Source organism: Protopterus annectens, chromosome 8.part0 (assembly GCF_019279795.1).
Source record: "Protopterus annectens isolate FY-2018-M chromosome 8.part0, PAN1.0, whole genome shotgun sequence".
Lineage (NCBI taxonomy): Eukaryota > Metazoa > Chordata > Ceratodontiformes > Protopteridae > Protopterus > Protopterus annectens.
The window spans coordinates 1380694875-1380722733 of NC_056741.1; the positions used below are offsets into that span (position 1 = coordinate 1380694875).

Sequence of the window (27859 nt, forward strand, 5' to 3'; positions counted from 1 at the left end):
TGCTAACTTAATACTATCATATGTTAAACTCAGAAATGTGGACAAAGACCTCCTCAGCCTTTCATTTAATCAACTACTCCTGCTCCACAAATGTCCTAGCGGATCCTACCCAGAAACCAATACGCTGGTTCAGTTAATATTTCATGAGCATGCAACACAACAAAATTTAAGTGAAAGCAACCACACTCATCTGCAACACAGACATAGATGTTACTCAAGGAAAAGTACAGTGTTGTACCTACCATAAATGTAGATGTTCGAGTGCTCATACAGCTGCAGTCATACCAGATGGGTTATCCTGCCGTAAGGCGGGTCCTCGGTCGGCCGAATTCCAAAGTCTAGGTCCGGCGTCGGTTGTCGTCGCTTCTTCCCTGACGTCAGTGCGTCAGGGGTATAAAAGAGGCAGCTGACGCCATTTTCTTCAGTTTTTCTTGCCCCAGATGTCAGGTGCCCCCAGAAGGAAGGCAAACATAATGTTATGCAAAGATGCAATGTTGATAAATCAACAACAGTAGTTGCAAGCAAATACACCATAAAAGAATACCCCAAAAAGGTTACATGAAAAGTGCTTGTCATAAGGCCTGTCCTAAGAGGGGTTGGAGGGAGGGAAACCTGGACTGCAGCTGTATGAGCACTCGAACATCTACATTTATGGTAGGTACAAAACTGTACTATGTTCATCGTGCATACAGCTGCAGTCATAACAGATGGGTAGAATCCAAAGCTAAGTAAGGGTGGTAGGCACTAAGTGGAACTAGGAGGGACTAGGATGCCCTGCAGGACTGCTGTGGCAAAGCCCACTCTAGATTTTGAGTATAGTGGGAGGTGATACTGCTTGAAGAAAGTGTGCACAGAACTCCAGGTGGCTGCTTCCAAAATGTCCTTGGTAGGGACCCCCCTGAGGAAGGCTGCAGAGGTAGCTGTGGCTCTGGTGGAGTGGGATCTGATGCATGCAGGCACAGTTTTTCCATGAAATGAGTAACAAAAGCGTATGCAGTGGGCTATCCATTTTGAAATTGTCTGTTTGGAAATAGCCTTTCCCTGAGCACCTACAACATAGGACACAAAGAGTTGCTCAGATTTCCTGAATGGGTTTGTTCTGTCCAAGTAGTAACGTAGTTGTCTGTGAATGTCCAAGGAATGTAGTAGTCTTTCCCCTTTGTTTTGTGGATTAGGATAAAAGGTAGGTAAGTGGATAGTCTGATTCAAAACTACACTGGATACTACCTTTGGCATAAAGGTAGGATTGGTTCATAAGGAAACTCTGTCCTGATGGAAAATGATGAATGGTTGCACAGCCATGAGGGCCTGTAGCTCCGAAACCCTGCGTGCTGAGGTGATAGCCAGAAGAAAGGCTGTTTTATGGAACTCTGTTGAAGAAGCTGGCTCAAAGGGAGAAAGGGTCAGCTTTTCCAATACGTAGTTGAGGTCCCAAGCAGGGACTGGTGGTTTCCTTGGGGGTTTTAAATTCTTTGCCCCTCTGAGGAACTGCCTTAAGAGAGGGTGGGAGAATAATGGAGGATCTGTGTTGTATTGTGCAGAAATGGCTGAAGCGTGGATCTTGATGGAGGAGAAGGAAAGTCCATTGTTTAACATCTCAGCTAGGTACTGTAAAATTTGAGGTATATTTATTACCCAAGAATTCTGTCCCTTTTCTAGATTCCAGGCACAAAATCGTTTCCATTTGGCGGAGTAAGCCTTTCTAGTAGAAGGTCTTCTGCCCTCCAGGATGACATCCTGCACTTCCTTGGAGAGGAGAAACTGTTGGGAAATCAAGGAATTCTCCATGCAGCTAGATTTAGGGTTTTGAGCTGGCTGTGAAGGGTTTTGTAGTTGTGCTGGGACAACAGAAGAGGAACTAGAGGTAGGATCAATGGTGGGGAATGTGTCAGGCTCCTCAGGAGTAGATACCAGTGTTGTCTTGGCCAGTCTGGAGCGATGAGAATCATTTTCGGCCTCTCTGCTCTGGCTTTTAATAGAAGTTTGGGCAGTAGAGGAAGAGGCGGGAAGGCATAGACTGCCAATGTTGCCCAATTGAAGGATAGTGCGTCCACTTTCCAGGCCTGTGGATGATAGGTCCTTGAACAAAATTTTTTCAACTGGTAATTTCTGTGGGTAGCAAAGAGATCTATGTCTGGCTGTCCCCATGCCTGAGTTAGCTTTGTGAAAAGTTGAGGATGCAACCTCCATTTGTGTGGATCTGTCATATTTCTGCTTAGGTTGTCTGCCAGTGTGTTTTCCTTCCCTGGCAGGAATTGTGCCTGCAGTTGAATTTGCAATTCCAGTGCTGTGTTCCATAGGGTCATGGCTTGTCTGCACAGGGGGTATGAATGAGTTCCCCCCTGTTTGTTTATGTACCACATCACTGTGGTGTTGTCTGTCCTTATCAATAGCTGGCCTGGATGCAGTAGGTCTTTGAAGGTCATAATAGCCTTTTGCACGGCTAGCATTTCCTTTTGGTTGATGTGGAGGTGCTTCTCTTTTCGGGTCCATTTTCCCTGAATGCACTGATCTGTCATGTGTGCTCCCCAGGCGTAGTCTGAGGAGTCTGTTGTGATGATTTGAGCTGCTTGAGGTACACAGAAATGAAGACCTGTGTTTCTTTGGCATGCTTGAGTCCACCACAAAAATTCCTTTTGAAGGCATGGAATGAGTGGGATAATTGTTTCCAAGCTGTGGCTGTGTTGAGACCATAAGTTTTTCAGGTACCATTGAAGTTTCCTCATATGCAGCTTTGCACATGGGATTAGTAGGAAGCAAGATGCCATGAATCCCAGAGCCTGCAGGATTTTCCTTGCAGTTAGCCTGGTGTAAGTTGCCATTTTTCTGAAGTATTGAGACAGTTGCCCTTGCTTGTCTGGCGTGAGGTAGGCCATCTGGGTGGTTGTATCCAAGCTGGCACCCAGGAAAATTATTTGTTGAGAGTGTATTAGTTTTGACTTCTTTTTGTTGACTGTGTATCCCAGGAAGTTCAACAGTTTTATTACAAACGCCAGGTGTTGCAGTAGTATGTCCTTGCTGTCCTCTTGGATCAGGCAGTCGTCCAGATATGAGTAGATTTGTATCCCTTGTAGTCTGCAGAAGGCGATTGCTGATGCCAGGCATTTCGTAAACACTCTGGGCACAGTAGATAAGCCAAAGGGCAATGCAGAGAATTGGTAATGGGTTGAACCTGCAAGAAATCTGAGGTATCTTCTGCAATCTTGTCTGATAGGGACATGCAGGTATGCCTCCTTGAGGTCCAATGTTACCAGCCAAGACTCCTTGCCCAGCATGGGAAGAAGCTGCTGTAATGTGAGCATCTTGAATTTTGGCACCTGTAGATATGTGTTTAGGATGGACAGGTCTAAGATAGGTCTTCAATCTTTGTCTTTCCTCGGTACCAGGAATAGTCTGGAATAAAACCCTTGACCTTGTTCTTTTGCAGGTACCTTGAATTGCTTTCATGTCTATGAGAGCTGAAACTTGTTTTTGTGCCTCTGCCCTTTGATTTTGTGGCAGGTTTGGCATGCCTCTCATTTTTGGAAGGGTTCGAAAGTGGAACCTGTAGCCTCTTGTCTATAATGTCCAGAATCCATTTGTCTTTTGTAACAATATGCCAATTGTTTGAGAATAATGCCAATTTTCCGCCCAAAGGTGCTGCCATTAAAGCTTTGCTTGGCAGGTGTAGGGGGAAGTCATTGTGTCTGTTTTCTAAAAGACTGTGATCTATCTTCTCCACCTCTTGGGGTTGGTACTTGCCACTGTCTGGCTCTGAAGGATCCTTGAGGTTGCCCTCTGCCCCTTGGGCGCCTGTATCTGCCCCTTTAAGGTCTATCTGTGGCTGGAAAGGACCAATTTTTTGAAGGCCAGTTTCTGCTGAAACTTGGAGGCTGTACCTGCAGGAAATCTTTCACTGTTTGCATTGATTTAGCTTTTTCCTCCATTTTCTTTAGCACCTCCTCAGCTTTAACACCAAACAATACATCTTTTTGAAGAGGTGCATCTAATAATTTAGCTTTGACATGATCTGGTAAGGTTTGCTCTTTGAGCCAAGCATGCCTACGTATAACAGACCCCGTAACAGCAGCTCTACATGAGGCCTCTAAAGCATCAAAACCACACTGCAAAGTATGTTTACCCACTTGCTCTGCACCATGCAACAAATCCTGCAACTCTTAAATCTGGTTGTTCTGGTTGTGTCATCTTGCTTTTCAGCTGAGATATCAAAAACTGTTGATATTTTAACATATGGAACTGACAGTTTAATGCCCTCATAGTTAAAGTGGCCGAGGTGTACACCTTTTTCCCCCACCTTTCTAAAGCTCTGGAATCTCTCTCTGAAGGTAATGGATTTTTAGCAGTAGAGACCTTAATTCCCTTGGGACCCTGTGAAATTGTTTCTGGGTCAGCAGTATGGCTTTTATATAGGAACTGGTGAGAATCAGGAACCCGGTAATACCCGTCTGGTTTAACAGGAGCTGGAGGCAAAGAATCAGGATTAAGGCTGGCTTCTGTGTACACATCATCCAATATGTCTAAAACAGGAGGGATAGCCAGAGGCCTATGCTGGGGGAGGAGAAGAAATTCCCTGAGCCTTTTCTTGGAATCTGAGTAATCTTGGCCTTCCCAGTGAAAGTGTTCCCTCAATGTATGCAGGGTTTCCCCAAAAGAGAAGTCCTCAGGGGGGGAGACCGAGGGAATAGACTCCTCTGCATCAGAGTCTTCGAATGGAGAATAGGCATAATCCTGGTCCTCAGATAGTTCTGAGGTAATAGAAGCTTGATCTGAGGAAGGGTAGTCTTCCTCTAATCTGGGCCTTTTGTCAGAGGGGGGATGAGAACCCCTGATAAGAGTAATCAAATCCTCAGCCATTTTAAGCATCTGTTTTTTAGGCATGGTGCCTTGAGAGGGGTTCTGAGGAACCTGTTGTTTTGGTTTTCATGGCTGCTTTAGATTTAGTGAAGGCTTTAATAGAGAAGGAGGGAGGCCTGAAGACCCCTTGAGAAATGGCAGGCCTGTCTAAATTCTGAGTTTCCCCGCCAGGAGTGGCATCGGGATCCGTAGTAGGAATGGGGGCCGAGGAGCCTACGACCTCGGGTACTGAAGACACCGGTAATGCATTGTCATCGGTACTCAGGGGCTGCGTAGGCGCCTCACTGAGTACCGGAGAACCGGTAGTCGGCCTTAGCGTGGTTTCAGTAGGAGGTGCGGACCTCGTATGTCGGTCCTTATCTTTGCGTTTTTTGCTCAAAACTGGAGTTGGAGAATCCGACAACATAATATAATTAAACCTTTTGCCAAAAAAGTGAAGGGCGAATTCCACCCGACACTTAATAGTGCGCTTATTGAATCTAGCACAAAAACAGCAGGCCAAGATGTCGTGGTCTGGGCCTAAGCAAGGTATACAGAAAGAGTGGAAATCCTTATGCGGTATTTGCTTCCCACATGAAATGCAATTATTAACTTTGTCTGACATCGGTCTGAGGCAAGAAAAGTTTCCCCAATGGGGTACTTAGCTTTCAAGAAGACTTCGGCTGAAATACTTTCGTAAATCTCAGGAGCTGGCCGACTGGCACTTGCGAACTGCTTCCGCTTCGGGCACCGCGCGGCAAGAAAGACTGAAGAAAATGGCATCGGCTGCCTCTTTTATACCCCTGACGCACTGACGTCAGGGAAGAAGCGACGACAACCGACGCCGGACCTAGACTTTGGAATTCGGCCGACCGAGGACCCGCCTGATGGCAGGATAACCCATCTGTTATGACTGCAGCTGTATGCACGATGAACATCACCATTGGTACCTTACACTTCTTATTTAAAGTCCGACACTAAAATTCTGTTGCTACCTCTCATACTGTACTATGCAGAAATGCATTACTTTCTTAAGACTCTGCTACCACAGTTCTTATCAACTGTGGTCCTTAACCTATTTCAGTACTTGTCTGCACATCACATAGCTAAACTTTAGTCTGGGGAGAAAAACATGTTTTTTGCTCTGTGGAACCCAAAAGAAAATCAACAAAACTATTACTTCGAACTATTTGACTTTTTACAATTACAAAAATACAGATTTATCTTTTATGTGCAAATATTTTACTTACTTGTTTATTTGTAAGCGTAAGCAAAATGATCCAAAAGGACCATTTTCAGCCACAACCAAAGTCACAGGCAAGAAGTTAAGAAAGAGGATTACAATACAGAACAAAATATGACAGTCAGTAGGAGAGCATCCAGTACTGCACAATGGTATGAAACAGCATAAGATGCATCACTGTGCACCGCATACGCGCTGCTGATGTACAGGGATAAAACCCTAACTATGTCCCACGTGAACCATGTTCGAATAGCAGCTCGACACCTGATAAAGCCGACAAGGGGAAGAGAGGAGTGAAGGGGGGTTTCCTCTTCAAGGGAGAGGATGGAAGCATATGCCTGGACATGCTTCAAGATGGAATCCCCCAGTGGAGACCAGTGACTGCATGTGGGTTTTGCCTGCTAATGTGTGTGTCTGGGATTGAATCTGAGTAAAGAGAAAAATAAAGGATATGCAGAACTTTTACATACAAAAAGAGTGCAGTTTTCAAGAAACAAAATAAGCTGACTGGGCATTATTTCTAGAAAGACATGGTGGTAGAAAGGAAATGCGAGGATATTATGGAAACAATAAAAAAAATAACTGTTGCTCAGGAAGGAAGTTTATTTGTTAAAGTCAGTAATTATGAGAAAACTGCAAATCTGGCAAAAATCTACATAATTTCCTGTAATAAAGAAAAGGAAATTCTTGGGTTGGTATTTGGATTTATTTGGGGTTTAATATGGGTTTTATATCTGAAAAATAATGGAGATGGTTTAGGTATAATAAATCCAATTATATATGCTGCATCTAAGTACATGTATTGGATGATAAAATGTATCATTAGTGTAAAAAAAAAGCAACATCTAAAAATAAATATAAATAAATATGGAAAGACAAGGCACACAATCAGAGATGAAGTAGAGAACAGAGAAATGAAAGCTAAAAAGTACATCTTATGGAAACTGAGTATAATAATAATAAAGAAGATAGAAAATACTACGAGAATGTCATGAGGTTTTACTAGTCATGTCCTCGGAAAGGGTCAAATGTGGGTAATAAGAGCAATTAAAAGAAGGAAACAGAATTAATATGTGTCAGGATGTTTATAGAGCTAGACTACTAATAAATTTCCAGTAAAAGGGAATATGTTATATAAAAGAATGGTAGATATGGCATATTTGTATTGTAAACAATTGGACACATCAGAGCATGTGTTTACACTATGTAAAAGATTAAAAAAGGTGTGGCAAGCAGTATGCAAAAGAAAGTTATTAGATAATATACAAATGACAGAGGATTTGACTATGTTTATGATTCTTTATAGATATTATGAACAAAAGGTAGGAGAAAAAATGACATGACTGTTGTGGGTTTTGTGGGCAATTTGGAATGACAAAATAAATGAAATTTGGTTTAATAAATGTTGGGATGTTGCAGACATTTTGATGAAAATAAAAAGGTGGCTCTGGTAAAGACAGGTTTAGGGCAATTAAAAGAAAAGTTCAATATTGTGAACTATTTGTAAAATAAATGAACATGTTAAGAATGTAAAAAAATGCATATGGATTGTAAATATTTGAAAAAAAGGTGTACATAAAAATTAAAGAACCCTCTACTCTAAGTACCACAGGATCTTTTACAGTCTCCTGAGCAAGTGAGATAAATGAGGCCTTGATTTAAAATATCATCTGAAGCACCCCACAATCAAGATTGCAGCACCCACCCCTTTTGTTGCACTTCAGTGTCCGTAATGGAAAAAATTAATTCAAGCAGCTGTAGTGGGACTAGTGCTCACAGCTTTCTGATTTTCTAGCATCATCCAAGGTAAGTGTGCTACCATGCAAGTCACTGACACTGTTTACTGTAATTACAGTTTCAAGGCACATTTTCTATCTCATACAAAGTTAGTTATCTGAGACTCAACATATAATAATGACTGCATCTAGTATTAGGTTTAACCCTGCAGCTAGAATCAGTGACCTGCCTAATACCTTTATCTTTTTAAGGAAATAAAAGTCTAAAATGCAGCTAACCCTCACCTAACCTAAACGATGTCACAGATTATGTGAAGGAAGTAACACAATACTTCACAGAACCTCAGAATGGTGAATATAGAAAGAGCTTCATGCAGACGTCAGTGATAATACTGATTAAATTATGTTTTCTTTCTTTGGCTTGGCTTAAAGGGAAGGAAAATGTATTTTTTGATGAAGGAAAAAAAAAGATACTTTAAGATTTTACTTAAATTTGTTCACTATGGTACACACGGATCACTTAGAAAAAATAAACAGACCACTGACTAGTGAGCCTTACACCTTACAGCATTTAGCCCCCCCCAGTGAGCCTTATACCTTACAGCATTTAGCTCCCCCCATTCAAAATGTGTAGAGACTTGTCATACCTTTGACTGCAGGGGCAAAGGCCTTCCATATCACAGCAGGAACAAATACAGAGAAGGAACAATTGCTCATTTTAATATTACTCCATGAAACCTAGATGGGAATACACTTTAGGCTATAGCTGAGAATGTAGCTGGTTTCCTATAAAGAACAGGTTTCTCAAGTACAAGGCAGTAAGACAGAATTGAATCTAAAGATTAAAATCCAAAAGGAATTGTATGGAATCAGTTTCTGGCAGCCAACTAGAGACATGAAGCTGTGTTCGTGGGCCAGGGAGAGTAGAGAAAATCTGCAGATATCAATGGTATGGCAGGTATTAATGGATTAATAAAAAAATAAATGGTAAACAGACATGTTCTTGTAGCACAGGGGAAAAAGCCAAGAGTCTGACCCAGATGACCTTGATTCAACTAGTTGTCTGGAAACTGGAAGAACAGTAGAAGGGGCAAGGTAGAAAGCAGTCTACTCCAGGTCACCTAACCACGAGGGAGGGAAATGGGGTGTCAGATGCACCACTGATCTCAAATGGAAACCAAGGTATTACATAGGTAGTAACTGTTGAATGGGGAGGGGTGCTCTCATTGTGTAATGGCAGGAGAAAGGTAAGTCCACATTTATGAAATGCCATATGCTATGGTACTAGCACAGGTCACCAGCAACTGCGGGGATGGGATTAGGAGTGGGATCATCAGACATATGGAGGCCTAACAGTGCCCTAGTGTCACCTTCTCAGGGGAACAAATGGATGTAAGGAAGAAATGGGGCCACAGGGCTCTCACCTTAACCAGGGAATGCATATGCCAGCTCTCACCCTAGTTGGAGAAAGAAATGGGTCAAAGGGTATGGGAGGGGATGGATGACTACAGGTGAAGGTGAACAAAAAGTGGTATTAGCCACCTCCTTGGCATACAGGAACAGAGCACTAACCATGGACCAGGTTAACGGAGTTAAATTATTGGCGCAGGTCTATGCTTGAGCAGGCAGAGGTGGGAACAGTCTAATGAGGAATAAGCCTCTTCACCTTTAGGAGGAGGGTTTGGGGAAGCATGTGGGTGGGGGTAATCTGCACGTCTGGATCTTGGCATAGGTTGGCTTGGGGTAGTCCAGTTCATGTGCACAAGGCAGGTTCCACTTCAAGTAACCATGCCTCAACACAATAAGCCACCAAGCGACATCTATATTTGCCATAAGAGCAGATGTTTGAATGATCATTGCTGTAGTAGCCTTAGCTACATAGGTTACATCCTACCAAAATACAACTGTCCAACTTCCAAAGCTTCAGGACACTTTCCACATGCCCAAACTTTCAGTTATCTTGAGCTGAACTAACTAAAAAGACAGTTTTGGGTGCCAAGCCCTTCAGAAATTTCATGCCAACAGACAGCAGGAAGCCGAGCCCTGAAAGAACAATGCTAGAAACAAAAAATAAATAAATAAAAAATAATAAATGTTGACATCCTGACTTAGACGGAGCAAAAAACAAGGGAGATTGAGGGAGGGAGTGGCTAATATAGCAGGGATCATTCAAACATCTATTGTTATAGTAAATTTATTTACACAACTACACTATGTTCATCATATTGATCACTGCTGTAGTACACTTAGCTATACGGGCAGATTCCCATAGCTTACTACACTTGAGAGTTGGAAACAGAGAAGAGAAGAGCATCCCCTGGAAAATGGTTTTAGTAAAGCCTGATCTACATCTAGAGAAGGAATCAAGTTTATAGTGCTTTGTAAAGGTATGTAGAGAGGACCAAGATGCAACTTCTACACCACTTCTAGAATCCAACCCTTTCTAAAAACCCAGAGATGAAGTCAAGGCCCTGGCAGAGTGGTCCTTAACCCTGCCTAGAGTAGTTTTGCTATGGTGAGTATAACAAAAGGTAATAATCTTGGACAACCATTTGCAAATAGTCTGATTTGATAAAGGTTGTACCATCTTACCTTCATAAAAAATGAACAACTGATCCTAAGATATTAAGGATTTATTTATGTCAAGATAGTACCAGAGTGGTCTGCAGACATCCAAGTTATGCAATATCTTTTTAGGTTTAGGAAAGAAAATGAGGAGATAGTTTTGCTTATATACCTGGCTTAAAAGAAGGACTCATTCTCAGAGAAACCCTGTCCCTGTAGGGTTGACTCAACCATAAGCACTTGCAAAGAACAGTTGTGTAAGTAAACTTATCAATAACAGTAATATTAATTTAATATTACAGCCAATGACAACACCATTATCCCCCCAACAGACCACACCAAACTACTCGGAGTTGAGACTGACAATAACCTCAAGTTTGACATGCACATCTCAGTAACCATAAAAAAAGTACACAAGAAACTAGGAGCTTTATACAGAACTAAGCAATTCCTCACCAAAACAGCCAGGATTTCAGTTTCAAATAGCCACATAATCTCCACCCTACTCTACGCCTCTCCAATATTTACCAACCTAAGGCAAAGTGAATTAAGTAAACTCGAGACTTGCTACAACAAAATAGCAAGGTTTGCCACTGGTGCGGCCTACCGTAGTCACTACTGCACATCACTTACTGAACTAGGCTCACTCACCCACAAACTAGTAAATTATTCACTAAAAGTCCCCTCGCTCCAAAATCTACTCCAACCCTATCATACCACCAGACCACTATGCTCCAGCAACAAAAACCAATTACAGGTAACTAGAACCAAGAACTCTGCTGGAGAAGCACTCTTCTCCTACTTCATAGCAAAATTATGGAATACCCTTCCTCACGCATCTATGTATCATTGTGTACTAACTTGAAAGCTGTTCTAAAATCTTATCTAAAAGAACACTTGGCATGCCCCTGTAACAACCCTCACTAATATCTCTACTCCAACCACCCTAAACCTATCTTCCACCCTACTATCTGTGGTTACAGCCAACTACATGGCTTGTAAACCTATATCTCAGCTGTAATCTTAGGTACTGTTATTCATGAGTAATATCTTCTAGCTCAACTATTTGGATACTTGCCATCTTAAATGGCACCAATGACATAAGTGTGTAGTACAAACTCAATTGTACTTCAACCAAATATATAATTAATTTTGAACTATAACTGTTTTACTGCTACTGTTAAACAAAAGGCCTACCTATACTTCTTGTTATCTTGTAATTAAATGCTCTTTATTGTGGAGCTTTTCTCCCCGGGCCTCCACTGAAAAAGGACCTGTGTGTCCAGTCAGATTTTCCCGGTCAACAAATGTAAATAAATAACAGTAGATGTTCAAATGTTCACTGCTGCTGCAGTCTTACATATATGGGTTATATCCTGCCAAGATATAACATCCGGCCAGCTTCTAAAACTTCAGGGCATCTTCCATGGTCCCAAACTGTCAGGTAGTTCAAGCTGAGCTAAAAGACAAATTTGGATGCTAAGCCCTTCAGATTTTTCCTACCAACAGAGACAAGGAGGCTGTGCCCTGAAAAGCAAAAGCTAGGAAGAACAAAAAACAACCACCCATATCATGGCATAAACAGCACAGCAAAAAATAAGAGGGAAGGAGGAAGGGATCAGCTACTGCAGCAGTGATCATTAAAACATATTCTACTACAGTAAGTTTATTTACACAACTGTGCTCTGTTCATCATACTGATCACTGCCTTAATTATATCGTTAGATTACCCTAGCTTACTACATTTGGTAGGTGGAAGAAGAATAGTCCCTGGAGAATGATTCTTACAAAGCCTAAACTACACCAACAGAAGGAATCAAGCTTAATGCACTTGGTAAAAGTATGCACAGAGGACCAAGTTGCAGCTTTGAGAATATTTCTAGAATCCAACACTTTCCAATGAAGCCAAGGTCCTCGTACAGTGTATCTTGACCCTGCCTGGAAAACTTTTGTTGAGTATTGGGTATAAAAAAGACAACAGCCAAATAGCCTTAGACTACTATTTCGAAGCAGTCTGTATTTATACGAGTTTGTCCCTTCTTGTTACCTTCACAAGAAAAGAACAACAGATCTGAAAGATTTAGTTTTGTCGGGATAGTATCCGAGTTGCAAGTGGACATCCAGGTATGGAGTATCCTTTCTGCCTCATTTTTAAAAGCAGTAAAGAAAATGGGAGAATGGATAGTTTGACTTGAAGTATACTTGGATACCACCTTAGACATAAAAACAGATTAGTTCTCAAAGAAAACTGTCTTTGTGGAAAATGAGAATGGTTGACAACATAAGAGCATGAAACTTGGATGCTGTTCTTGCAGAGGTCAGATCAATCAGTAAAATGTTTTCCATGTTAAGAGAAAATAAAATCTTATTATTCACATCCTCAAGAGGCTTTGAGAGTGCAGCCAGGCAAACCACCTGAAAACATCATCAGTGCTATAGTCCTGGAAGAATTATCACTGTAGTCATACAGAAACTATAAACAAAGAGCAATGACCAGTACAAGAGGAAAATAATTTAAAACAGATGCTTCCTCAAAAGCAGAAACTACACACTAAACATTTCATGTCTTCACAATTGATCAGAATAAACAGTAATAAGCAGTAAGCCTGCTGATCCATAATTCTGAAAAAAAAAGTTGCAGAAGCATACACTATTTAACCCATCACTTATCTTTCATTCCTTATCAGAAACAGTATGATAGGAATTCAACTGTTAGTAGCAGTGGGATCAACTAAAGCTATAGCTGCTGGGTCAGGTTTGGGAAGAATGTACAAAAACCTAAAAAGACTGAGGAACTTTATAACTTTATGATTTTTTAAGGGGCAGTGCTATCAGGAAAAATACACATAGAAATATACACATCCTCCAAAGATGACAAAATGAGAGGAAATAATGAAGGTTCAGGAAATTCCTTTGGTTACAACTCAAGGTTTTCAGAGGGAATGAGAAACCTCGGTGTACTCTAACTGAAAGCATTGGCACATTCTACAGAAAAAAACCACTGGGAAAATCAGAAACTGAGCTCTCCTAGGAGTCTGAATCAAACAAAAGTACAGTTTTGTACCTACCATAAATGTAGATGTCCGATAGACATGCAACTGCAGTCATAACATGTGGGTTGTCCTGCCTCAGGCAGCCCTCGGTCGGCCGGATTCCAAAGTCTGGGTCCGACGTCGGCTGATGTCGCATTTCTCTCAGACGTCAGAGCGGCTGGAGTATATAAGCATCAGCCGACGCCATTTTCTTCAGTGTTTCTTGCCCCAGATGCCAGGTGCCCTCCAAGGAAGGCTGTAATCAAATTGGAAGACAAAAACAGGATTCCAAACAAATAGATGAGCAATAAAACAAATACACCATAACAGATATCACCAGCTAAGAATAACAGGGATAGGAGTGGACCCTAGGCATAGAGGGGTATGGAGGGAGGGAAAATCCGACTGCAGTTGCATGTCTATCGGACATCTACATTTATGGTAGGTACAAAACTGTACTATGTCCTTCAAGAATGCAACTGCAGTCATAACATGTGGGTAGAATACCATAGCTTAGCTGGGGGAGGAGGTATGCACTAGGAAAGAGATGGTGTGGCAATCCAACCCTGCAGGACTGCCGAAGCAAAGCCTGCTCTGGATCTGGACTATAGAGGGAGATTGTAGTGTTTGGAGAATGTATGCACGGAGCTCCATGTAGCAGCTTCTAGAATGTCCTTGGTAGGCACCCCTCTTAAGAATGCTGTAGAGGTGGCTGTAGCTCTGGTGGAATGTGGTCTGACATTGGCTGGAACAGTCTTTCCATGAAAGGAATAACAGAATCTGATGCAATGTCCAATCCATTTAGAAATAGTCGGTTTTGAAACTGCTTTTCCTTGGACTGCAGGGGCGTAAGCTACAAAAAGTTGTTCAGACTTCCTACTGGCCTTGGTGCTGTCCAGGTAGTATCGAAGTTGTCTGTGAATGTCCAAGGTATGCAAAAGTCTTTCCCCCTTATTCTCAGGATTGGGGAAGAAAGCAGGCAGATGAATGGCTTGATTTAGAGAAACCCTAGATACCACCTTTGGCATAAAGGTAGGGTTGGTCCTTAATGAAACCCTGTCTCTGTGGAAAATAATAAAGGGTGGTATTGCCATTAGGGCCTGTAGCTCCGAAACCCTTCTTGCTGAGGTAATTGCCAACAGGAAAGCTGTCTTCCATGAGAGAAATTGCAAGTCAACTGAAGCTGCTGGCTCAAAGGGAGGTAGAATCAGTTTTCTAAGACAAAATTGAGGTCCCAGGCTGGCACTGGGGCCTTTCTTGGTGGCTTAATGTTCTTGATTCCCCTGAGGAATTGTCTTAGTAAGGGGTGAGAGAAAACAGGAGGATCAGTGTTGTATCTAGCTGAAATAGCAGATGCATGTATCTTTATGGAAGAATATGAGAGGCCGTTCTTTAACATATCTGCCAAATATTCCAAGATGAGTGGGATGTTCAACAATGATGCATCATGTCCCTTGCTGGTATTCCAATTGCTGAATCTTTTCCACTTTGCTAAGTAAACCTTTCTGGTGGATGGTCTTCGAGCCTCTGTTAGTATCCGCTGAACTTCCTTGGAGAGAGATAAGCTGAAGTTATTTATGGGATCTCCCAGGCTGTTAGCTGCAGTGTCTGAAGATTTGGATGCAGTGTTTCGAAATTGTGTTGAGTCAAAAGTAGAGGCCACTGAGGGAGGGCCCGCCTCCTGGTGTGACATATGCTCCGTAGTAGTGGGTACCAGTGTTGTCTTGGCCAATCTGGAGCTATTATGATTCCCTTGGGCTTCTCTGCTTTGATCTTTAGTAATACTGAGGTCATCAGTGGTAGAGGTGGGAATGCATAGATTACTAGGCAGTTCCAGTTGAATGAGAGGGCATCTATTTTCCAAGCTTTTGGGTGGTATGTCCTTGTGCAGAATTTTGGTAGAAGATGGTTGAGGTGAGAGGCAAATAGGTCCACTTCTGGCTTGCCCCATGTCGAAGTGAGTTGTCTGAAGGCCTTCGGATGTAACCTCCACTCGTGTGGATCTGTGAAATTCCTGCTTAGGCTGTCCGCCAACACATTGTCTTTTCCTGGAACAAACTGGGATTGTAACTGGATGTTTAGGCTCAGTGATTTCTCCCAAAGCTGCATTGTCAGTCTGCAAAGGGGATAAGAGTGGGTGCCCCCCTGCTTGTTTATGTACCACATTACAGTGGTGTTGTCTGTCCGTATCATTAAATGGCCTTGCTGGAGTTGGTGTTGAAAAGCCTCGATGGCATGCATCACTGCCAGCATTTCCTTTTGGTTTATATGCAGATGTGTTTCCTTTGGAGACCATTGTCCTTGTATACACGTGCCTTCCATGTGCGCCCCCCATCCAAGGTGTGAGGCGTCTGTAGTCATGGTCTGTGTTATCTGTGGTTTTGAATGACATACCTGTGTTTTCCTGGCTCACGAGGCCCACCATAGGAATTCCTTTTGTAGGCATGGAATGAGTGGTATGATTGTCTCCAAGTTGTTGCTGTGTTGAGACCAAATGCTTTTAGGTACCATTGAAGCTTTCTCATGTGTAGTTTTGCTAATGGAACCAGTAGAATGCAGGATGCCATGTAACCCAGGGCCTGTAGGAATCTCCTTGCAGTCATCTGGGTGAGTTTTGCTAAACCTTTGAAGTAATGAGTTAACTTCTCTTGCTTGTCTTCTGTAAGGTAAGCCATCTGAGAGGCTGTGTCTAGTTTGGCTCCTAAGAAGATTATTTGCTGGGATGGCTGCAGTCTTGACTTTTGGAAGTTGACTGTGTATCCCAAAGCTTGAAGTAATCGTATGACATAATCCAGGTTTTTTGTCAACATCAATTTGTCGTCCGCTTGTATGAGGCAGTCGTCCAGGTACGGGTAAATTTGTATTCCCTGGAGCCTGCAATGAGCAATCACTGAAGCCAGGCATTTTGTAAATACTCTGGGCGCAGTAGATAAGCCAAATGGCAATGCTGAGAATTGATAATGCTCTGGCCCTGCAAGAAATCTGAGGTATCTTCTGCAGCTGTGTCTGATAGGGACATGCAGGTATGCCTCCTTGAGGTCCAGAGTAATCAGCCACGACTCCTTGCCCAGCATGGGAAGGAGTTGCTGTAGAGTCAGCATTTTGAACTTTGGTACTATGAGAAAGGTGTTTAATGCGGACAAGTCCAGTATTGGTCTCCATTGAGATTCTTTTCTTGGAACAAGGAACAGTCTTGAGTAAAACCCCTGGTCTTGTTCTTGTTGTGGAACTCTTTCTATTGCTTTCATTCGAGTCAGCAGAGTGATTTGCTTGATAGCCTCTGCCCTCTGATTTTGAGGTAGGTTTGGCATGCCTTGTTTTCTTGGTAAGGTATGAAAATGAAACCTGTACCCTCTGTCTATAATGTCCAAAATCCATTTGTCCTTTGTCAGTCTGTGCCAGTTTTCTGTAAACAGAGATAATTTCCGCAAGGGAGCTTCTAGTTGTTCCCTGGTAGGCGGTAGTAGAGGAAAGTCATTGAGTTTGTGGTTGTTGGGCAAGTGAAACCCCTGCATCACTACTTTGATTTCCTGGCTGCCATTGTCGTCCTCTGTAAGGGCCTCTGTATTGGCCTCTTCCTCGGCCATGTCTGTTCTTACCCCTTTGAAACTTTTCTGGATTAGGAAAGGACCAGTTTTTTGAAGGCCAATTCCTACTGAACCTGGGGGGTTGAACCTGGAGGAAATCTTTCACAGTCTGAACTGATTTTGCTTTTTCTTCGATGGTCTTTAAGACATCCTTAGCATTTGCACCAAAAAGCTTGTTCTTTTCCAAAGGTGCATCCAGAAGCTTTGCTTTTACATGATCTGGTAGAGGTTGATCTTTTAACCAAGCATTTCTACGAATCACTGCCCCTGTCATAGCTGCCCTACATGAAGCTCCCAGTGCATCATATCCACACTGCAGGAAGTGATTGCTTACTTGCTGAGTGTTATGTACAGCTTCCTGCAAAGTCTTCCTGTCTAAAGGATCAGGAGAAGCTAATGTTTTTTGTAAATCTTCTAAGAGATAATCCTGATATTGTAACATATGAAAAAGGCAATTTAAAGCTCTCATAGATAAGGTAGTGGATGTGTAAACCGTTTTACCCCATCTCTCTAATGACCTCGCTTCCCTGTTGGAGGGCAAAGGATTTTTTGAGGTGGAGGCTGAAACTCCTTTAGGCCCCTGTGAAATAGTTTCCAAATCAGCAGTATGGGCCCTGAATAAATGGGAATGAGTTTCAGGGACCCTGTAATACCTGTCTGGCTTGGCTGGAGCAGGAGGAAGAGAATCAGGGGTAGCACTAGAGTCAGAATACAAATCATCCAGAACATCAAGTACAGGAGGAATAGCTAAGGGCCTGTGCTGAGGCTTCTTAAGGAAAGTCCTAAAGTGTTTCCTAGAATCAGAATATTCCTGTCCTTGCCACTTGAAATGTTCCCTCATGGTGTGCAGAACTTCCCCAAAAGAAATATCCTCAGGAGGGGAGGCCGAAGGGATGGAATCTTCTGCATCCGAGTCCTCATAGGTCTGGAAGAGCTCTTCCTGACTATCAGAGTGGACAGAGCCCTCAGAGTCTTCATCTGAAGGAGTAGGGTCAGAGGGTTCAACCCGGGGCCTTTTATCAGGAGGAGGCTGGGATGCTCTCTCAGGATGGGCCTGTGAACCTCTAATCATGGAAATTAAATCAGCAGCCATGGACATAATTTGTGTCTCCGGAGTCGGCTGAGGTAAGGATTTAGAAGTAATATGCTTTGTTTTGCTGGCTGCCTTAGCCCTAGTGTAGGCCTTAATAGACATGGCCATAGGAGGCCTGGCAGCTCCACGTGCCGGAGTGACCTTGTCCACAGCAATGGTCACGGGCATTTCCTCGGTTTCGGTATCCGGAGGAAAATCTATAACTGGCGTCGGAGTAATGTCTGGAATCGGAGTCGTCGGTAATGCGGTGTCTTCGGTTCGGAGCGGTGGAGATACCGTCTCAGAGGGAACCGGAGCACTCGCGCTAGGTTCTGGCGTGGAGTCAGTGGTAGACGCGGGCCGAGGATGTCGGTCCCGGTCTTTTCGCTTTTTAGGAGTTTGCGATGTCGGAAGATCCGACGGCATGGTGTAAGCAAATTTATCGCCGAAAAAATCTTCAGCGAACTCCGCCCGGCGCCTGAGAGTGCGCTTGTTGAAGCGAGCACAGGCTACACAGGCCGAGACGTCGTGGTCTGGGCCCAGGCAAGGGAGGCAGTAAGAGTGGAAATCCTTATGAGGTATTTGTTTACCACAAAAAAGACAATTGTTAACTTTTTCAGTAATTTCTGACATCGGCTGAGGCAAGAAAAGGTCCCCAACGGGGTACTTAGCTTTTTTGATGACTTCGGTATCGTAGAATACAGGAGCTGACCGACCGGCACTTGTGAACCGCTTCTGCTTCGGGCACCGCGTGGCAAGAAAGACTGAAGAAAATGGCGTTGGATGATGCTTATATACTCCAGCCGCTCTGACGTCGGAGAGAAATGCGACATCAGCCGATGTCGGACCCAGACTTTGGAATCCGGCCGACCGAGGGCTGCCTGAGGCAGGACAACCCACATGTTATGACTGCAGTTGCATTCTTGAAAGACATCTGAGGAGAAAACCTGTATTTCTCCCTTCATTTTCCTGGCAAGATTCAGAATCTTGAATCTCTTAAGGAAATGTTGTATTATCATTATTTCTTTTACCAGAAACAATAAATAAAAAGGACCAAAATCCCAAGCCAAGCCCAATAAATTACTCCTGTCCAAGGAAATTCAAGTAGCAGTAGATACATGCTTATTTTTCTGTGCAGGATGCTTGTAGAGCGAGTGTGTGCTGTGAAGCTATATCCCAAGCTAACATGGCTAGCCTGCCTGCACAGGGGGTACACATCCTGGTTTCCTCCTTAGTTGTTGCTGTACCACATGACTGTGGTATTGTTGGCAACAACCTTAAGAGATTCCAGGGACCAAAGACAATTCAGTGAGTTCAGTGCCATGATTAGGGCAAGCATCTCTTTTACATTTATGTGCCTGCATCTTACCTTGGTGTCCCACACATCTTGCATTTCTAGCCTTCCTGAAACTATTCACCAAGCCAAGTCAGAAGGATGAAAAGACCAAATGATGTTGATGCTGGGACCAAAGAGATTTCAGATACCACTCTATCTTTCTCATCTGAAGTCTTGCCAGGGGAATCTTGGGAATCTTGAGAATCACAGAGTCCTAATGTACTCCTTTGCAGTGAATTAAATCTGAGAGGAAAACCTTAGTAATAGATCTTGATATAAATCTATTATTTTCCTGTTAAAGTAAAGCTTGTTGATCTTATGTGCCTAGATGACACTCCAGGAACACAAAACTGTGTAAAGGAGTCAGAAAAGACTTTTGAATGTTCTCTCAGAATCCCAGATTGTGTAAGAGATCTCTCACAAATGTGAGAGAGTCCTGACCCTTTGAAAAAAGACTTAGCAAAGATAAGCAAGTCGTCTAAATATGGAAAAATGTGGATACCTTGTAGCCTGCAATGAGCTATAACTGGAGCTAGATGCTTTATAAACACTTTTGGCGCAATTGACAATCCAAAGGGTAAGGCAGGGAACAGATAATTGATCCAGGCACAGAAAACTAACACCTGAAGTGTGGTTTAATAGGGATGTGATGATAATCATCTTTTAAGTCTAGTGTTACTAGGAAACTTAAATGAGGAAGAAGAGGTAACAGGTTACAAAAGTGAAATCATTTTGAACTTGGACACCATCACAAACAGGTTACGAAAGAAAGATCCAGAACTGATCTCCTAGCATTTTCTTTCTTTCTCACTAAATGCAACTTTGAATAAAAACTCCTCCACCTGGGAAGGAGGAACTGGTTCTTTCACTCTCTGGGACAGCATGTGATGAATACAATGTTGGATGGGGATTCCCCTCTACAAAGGAAGATTTTTTTCACATTGCCATGTGTAACCTGGATGAATGACCTTCATTTGTCTATTTTGTTTTTTTATGCTGAAATTCAATGAGGTTTTAGAGAATCTCTTAGAAATTCTGAAAAAGGAGAACTGAGAAATCTTACAGATTCCCTGTATCAACTTAGCTCTTTCATCACACTTTTTGTTTGTTCATCTCTGCAGAAGAGGTGCTAAAAATAAATCTCTATCCAAAGGAAAGTTAAAAAATCTCATTTTATCATCTAGGAAGTTCTAAGAATATAGCCAGGCAAACCATCTCACAACAGTACCAGTGGCCGTAGCCCTGGAAGAAGTATCAACAGAGTCACACACCTACTGTAAACAATGAGTAGTGACTTGTACAATAAAAAAAACTTATTTAAAGCACAAGAAGAAACTGCAGACAAAACATTCTTCATACTTTCACAATTAGTCAAACCAAACATGAGCGTGACAATTCAAAAATCTGAAAATCAAAGTTGCAGAAGCATACAATTTTTCCCCATATTTAACAATAATCTCCCCATAATTATCAGAAAAAGTAGGATTGGAATTAACTTAATGTTTAGTAGTAATAGGATTATCTGAAGCTATAGTTGCTGGATCACATTTTGGAAAGAGTGAATAAAAACAGACTGCGGAACTTAATTATCTGCCTTTTAGGTGCAGCTATCAGGAAAATTGCAAGCAGTAACAAAGACATCCTCCAAATCTGACAGAACTGGAGGAATAGGTGAAGGTTGTGGAAATTGCTTCTGTAACAGCTCATACTACCTTCTGAGGGTCTCAGAAACCTCAGTGTTCTCCCAGTGAAAACACTGCCACATTCTTGGAATACTCAAAGAGAAAAGGAACCCCCCCCCCCCCCAGCAAGGAGACCCGATAACTGAGCTCTCGAGTCTGAATCGGAAATCTGAGGAGAAGTCCCTGTCTTTGCCCCTTCATCTTTCTGTCCAGATTCAAAAACTTGAATCTATCGAGGAAAAGAGGGTTTTCTCTTTCATGCAACAGAAACTACATTACAAGAAGAATCAACAGTCTGACTTAAAAGCTGAGCTTGACCCTGTAAACAACTCCAATCGAAAGAAATTTGAGGAGGAATAGATACGTGTTTAGTTTTATCTTTCTTTCTGACAGGAAAAATGGGACCAGTTGTGTTATTAATAGCAGCAGTAGCTTCCTCAGGGATGGCCACAACATTCTGACAAAACAACGAAAACTGGCAAGAGTGGCTCCCCCTTTTCAACTGAGGGCAGCTAACAGCTGCTGAGGACATGGCTAACCCCCAGTCCACAGTGGCTGTAGGTGCTATACCTGACAGGTCCAGGGTAAAAGATAAGTGGTCTGAGTTACAACTAATGGCCGGAGCAGAGCAACCTACCTGTGGCTGAGGCAAATTGCTAGCCTGCTGTGGTGGTGCAAAGGGCGTTTGCTTAACACTTTCTTTCTGTGGATGGAAGAAGGACAAGCCATGGGACAAAATGACTGTTCCATGGTCAAGCCAAAAATGGTGTCTCTTTCCAAGGGGGGGGGGGGGGGGCAAATACCAGTCAAAATTTAACATCTTTAAAAGTCACTTTTTCACACAAAAACACAGTAAAAAGCACTTTAAAAACATTTTGCCAGCCTCAGAAATTAGAATGAACACAATTTCTCCTCAGAAAAAAGGGGTTTCAAATACTTTAAACTGACAATACAAAAGAGCACTACTGTTTAAAAGTGCAATACAGTCTGATGATAGTCCACTGAAACACAAAGTTCTAGCTTTAAAATAACTTTCCTGAACAGGAAAGTGTTACTAACCAAACTTTTTTTTTTTTTTAATGGAAGTTTTTCCACCAAAAGGGAACTTGTTTGCCCAGCAAAGGAACAGCACAAGCTGACTGTTGATCCTTAAAAGTCTCAGGGTAAGCATAGTCTTCAGCAGCAGGAAGGCTCTGTAGAGGGCTTGGTGCCCAAACTTGTCTTTTCAGTCAGCTCAGCTCGACCTGACTTTTGGTTTGGGTGTGTGCAAGGTGCTCTGAAACTTTGGAATCTGGCTAATTGTTATATCCCTAGGATATAACCCATATAGCTAAGCCTATTGCAGCAGTGATCAATATAACAAACATCTCCTAATCTGTGGTTACTGCAATGAGGTCCATCTTGAAAGTCTCAGTACTATCTTAACATTCTTGCACAGTCTGGGTTCCACTTGTGTGCAAAAGCCTCTATCCCTCATAACGCAAACAGGAAAATTATATAATCAGATAAGGGTCTGATGGTTGTTTCTATGATGCAGTTAAAGACTTCATGTAGACATTATTTTGCCCACCTTTAGAACTGGCTATCCTCATTAAACCAGGTGTGAGACTGATGCCTCATTTCAGAAGTCCCTTAAACATAACTTACTACAGAAAGTTTAACCTTTTTATTAATTTGGATGACAATATTCAGATTTTCCTTTACACTTTGCCTTTCTTGCTTGCCAAACTATCAAGGCACTTTTCCTAAGTTGACCTCTAACCTAATTTGGTGAGAACCCACATCATGCCATGGAGATGATCCCTTCTCTCCAAAGGAAGTCAGCTTTATCAGCATCATACCCATGGACAATACGGGGACAGGTATGACAGTAACTGCTGGATGGCTTACATCCAGATTACCATGAAGAGTACTGGGACCCCTCTAATTCCCACTTTATCATACCATCACATTCAGTTCTCTGCTTCTCTTTTTTTAATGGCCTGAGGGTCTGTGATTGCCCTCCCTCCAGACTGTAGACGTCTCATCAAACTGCTGAGAAATAGAATTTCTGGTTAGCCCTTAACCATCTCCAAGACAGCTAACATGGGCTCTTCTGTTACAGTGAGGGCCTATAATTACTTCTCCCTGTGTGCATGTCGTCCTCCCTGTATTCCAATGAAGTCTACTGCAGAACAGCTTGGTAGGGCAATGCCCATGTCCCAGGTCATTGTTGCTTTCAGCATCTACAAACCTCTACTTGCTCAATTTTGAGTGTAGCAGCCTATAAGACACCAACCCCAGTATGGGTAAACTAGCAAAGGACCACTCAATCCTACCCTTCTTTAGCCATCTCCTTCAGCTCTCAGGTTTACAAAATGAAGATGGGTCACACTGTGGACTTTACTCCTGTGCATGACAAAGTTATACATATACCACAGTTAACCTGTACTAAGTTTTATTTTTACCTTATCAGCTTGGTTTTCTTTTTTGTTACTTTCTTTTTACACTGAATGGTGTTATGACTTAAATGGTGTAATCAATTAAAGGTTAGAGAAAAAAGCTTTAAGACAGCAAAAGCTGTTCAGCTTGTGGCAGAGATGTAGCAAAGTATTCACAGTGTTATTGAGCATGCCAAGATGCTCTGTAAAGAAGGTGTTGGTCCAACCAGACATCTCAAAGTAAATTCTCTAGAAGATAAAAGCACTTGGGCTACAGCCCTACCATTTAAGCTCTACTTTCTTTGACTATTAGGAATCCCAAATTACATACATTGTCTAATGCTGATAAGTTTCAAGTGAATCAATAATATAACTAACTCGCGAACATCATTTTTCTAAATGAGTCTGAACCTGAAAATCAAAACTATGAGAATGGTATCAACAAAAAAAGGGGTAGCTTTAGTACTTCAGTAAAATATGGCCAATAAAAACAGTAAAGAAAAAAGGTAATGAAACAGAATTCTGTGGAACTCTATAGAGATAAGACTGGCAGGCAGTGTGTCATGAGTACCAACATTAACTCATCCCTAACAGAGTCCTGTACCCACCAACTAGCCACGTGATACAAATCCTAATTAGGTATACAGTAGATATTTGTGATCTGCTTGATTATATGCTCAGGCTAGGTTAACAACTGCTCAGTGAGCATTCCTTTATCTGCTGTTGTAAGTATACTGTCCAAGCAAATTCAAACAGCTTTCACTGTGCTATGCCCAGTACTAATAAAGCCATGCTGCAGAGCAGTCAAAAAATCACACTTGTTCAGGTAGTCAGAGATATGACTGGAAACAAGTTTTACAAGCATCTTAAAAACGTCAGGGGATAAAAGAAAACTGGCTAGTAATCAGTTGTTGTACTTGAGCTTCTTGGGAATAGCGAAGGATTAGTGTTTCTTTCCAAAGGTAGGTATGACCTTTCTGTACAAAATAATATTTGTGCTTACACTTGATTTTTCTTTCACCTTAAAAGCACTAAATCTTAAAATCAGCACACATTTAGCAGCATACTGTAAAACTTCTAAGTACTTCTGAATAGAAACTCAAGTCAATTAGCTAAGGAATAATTTTCTTAAAAACGAATATGTACTAATCCTTCTGGGAACATCAACAACAACTAGCCAAACCATTACAGATCTGTGTAATTAATGCCCAGACAATGACCCAAAGAAAATATCACTGCCACAAAGCAGTCTCACAGTCAAGGAACTAGGACACTTCCTGTCATCTACCTTAATACACAAATTTCAGAACCCTAATTACAGAACTCCCAGTCAGTCAGTCACACACAGTCACATTTATTAACACAGATAGTCCAACGGAGATAAACAGCACCTTTTCAGTGCAGCCCCAAGGAGAAAAGCTCCACAGATATTTAGCATACAAACTTTAATGCAACTGTATACAACATAACATATAAACTTGTGTGTGCAAAATCACAGTTCTGAAGGAATAGTGCTATTTGGCTGCAATTCCAAACAGATCCTACCAGCCATGTAAGCACAACCTACAAAACAATGATGAAAGTATGTATAAATATATATAAATATGTGTATGTGCATCTATATGAGCAAGAACTTCAGCAAAAGACATGGGAATGGAAAGCAAAACTGAAGGTGCATGGGATGAAATTAAGTACAGATACACGTGGTAAGGGCAGCAAATTGGGGAAATCAGAAGAAGCTGAAAAATTAGACAAAAGGGAAAACAGTAGAACAGGTTAACAGCTTCAAATATCTGGGAGGGGTGGTTGAGAAGAAAAAAAGTCTGAATGAAAAGGTCAAAGCTACAATCAGAGGGGCTACAGCCAACTGGCATAGAGTGTCTGGTGTAGTGTATAATGGAAGAATGCCACAGAAGCTGAAAGGCAAGGTGTATAAAACAGTGGTACAACTAAGTACTACTGTATGGTACAGAAACCTGGGCAGTAAAGGCAGAGCAGATGAGAAAGCTAGAGGTGATGGAAATAAAGTGCTTGAGATTAGTGGTAGGATGCACACTGCATGACAGACGAAGAAATAGGAACATAACAGCAGAAACCAAAGTAGCTTTAATTGAAGAAAATATCAGAGAACATATTACGGTGGTTCCGGCACATGTGCAGAAAACAAAGAGGCCAGCACCAAAGTGCTGTAGCATAAGATATTTTTAATCACATAGCATCATACCAGTTTCGGCACACTTGCCTTCTTCAGTGAATAAGCATGCCATGTTACAGAGCTACATATATAGTAATTACAACACAACATTCCTCCAGCTGTGCAGAAAAGCAAAAGACAACCTGGGAAGATGACCTGGGACAGACAGAATGAAGGTAAGAGGAAACGAGGGCATCCAGCAAAGACGTGGATGGATTGTGTGAGAGAAAATCTGCAACAGTCAGGCATGAGCGTAGCATTGAATCGAGAGACATGGCAACAGTTAACATGACACACTGACACCATGTAGAAAATTGGAAGAAGGGGGTTGACTGATTATGATGATCTCAAAACTGTAAGACTAGTTAACGGCCTCACTCACTTCAAATTAATACTGAAATACATGCAGCCCCTTGCAAATGTTTACCTCAAACAGGTTACAGTACCAACTCTTAAATTCTAGGAATCTGACCACACACTCCCCACAGCAATAAACAAAGATGATATGCCCTCGCTCTACTGGCAGTTTTTTTTCCCAGTATATACAGCATAAAGTACAACTTTACAATGGCAGCATGGTTTTGACTGACTGAATACTGCAGCAATAGGCATGAATGCTTTACTGATGAAACTCACTATTATGGCAGACTAAATTAAAACATACATATGTTCAAATCTGTTGAGTAGACTCCTCCCCACCAGTGAAAATGATGAAGGGGTTATTAGAAAATTAATGAAGATTGTACATTAGATGTTACTGCTATGGGGCCAGTCCCTTCAGGGTGTCTGCCCCCCCCCCCCCAATGGTTGTGCAACCACAGATTTGATGCTTATCCATGATTTATAGTCACCTGTTCATTCTGAAATTGGTTAGCCTCCTCACACTTAGATATTTAGTCTCTAGGGAGGCTACTGTCAGTTTATCCCCTTGCTACTATCCAGCCATCTACCAGCAAACTGCAGCAGCATTATCATCATGCTAGCTGAGGCTACATGCAACCTTCACTCACTTCTGTGCTGCTTCAATTGTCTACTTCTAAGGGAACATTAAGACTTCCCTAGTGTCTAGCATGGTCATTCGGCACCAATTTGATTCCATTCCCCTTTATCTATAACCCATTTCTGCTCTGCGTAGCTATGCCAACAAAAACTCATATTAACCCTCCATTCAAATTTTACTGCAGTTCATCTAGCCCAGAACTATATACTTACCACATCTTTAAACTCTAGTAGCAGAGTTTTTCAAACAGCTTACCTAACAGAACTTAGGCTATTACTGCACATGTTCTGGCTGATTGTCTCCCTCTTACATAGGAGTTATAGCTTGCCTCTTCCAATTTATTCCATCCTAACCACATTCACATTTAATATTACTTACTATGGCCCTTAAAACACTAGCTCTGCTAACTTAAATTAGACTTATCACGTAATCGGACAAACACGCCAACATTAATCCGTTCCTTGCTCAATACTACGAGGTGATGGTCTACCATTACAGTAAATTCACAATATCCCCTCTTCTACTCCTACTCTACCCACTCCTATTCTACTATGCTGGTCATGAATATTCCACTTCTCTTTACTTAACTAATCTCCCAGCATCCAATAAAGCTGTCTATCCATCCCAATCAACTCTCCTACAACCTTAACATTATATTCACTCGTACCTTAGCCCCCCCACCAATAGAAACAAAATTCACTCCTTTGGCATCATAAATACTTATTGTCCTCAACTGTCCATGTATACACTCAACCCGCACCTATTCACCCAAATCTAATAAACAAAGTCCTCCCCCGCCTTGGGGAACTTCCCTGTCTACCTCTACAAATTCACTCCCATAATCTTCATGCTATTATTACAGGACAATGTTGAAATAAACCCTAGACTATGACACTTGAAATTTAGCCAAAATTAATACCACAATACCATACTATCCTGTGTTCTTTTAAATTCTCAAACTGCTAGCAAAAAAACTTCATCAAATCAATACCTTTCTTAACACACACTAGCCTAAGATTTTTGACAATTTCAAATCTTTGCAAAAACAATTACCCATATTTCCACCACCTCCTACAACTACCAGGAGACAGAACTCTACCTCTATCTAGAATTCCTCCCTAAAATTACTTCCCATGGAAACGCCCTATCAAACACAAAT

At 41.9% G+C, this 27859-nt stretch overlaps 1 protein-coding gene across 1 annotated transcript in view; it reads right to left on the reverse strand.

The window, feature by feature from the left end:
* SIDT2 (SID1 transmembrane family member 2) overlaps window positions 1–27859 on the reverse strand; it is a 1446738-nt gene that overhangs the window by 427821 nt on the left and 991058 nt on the right. The window lies entirely within an intron of this gene.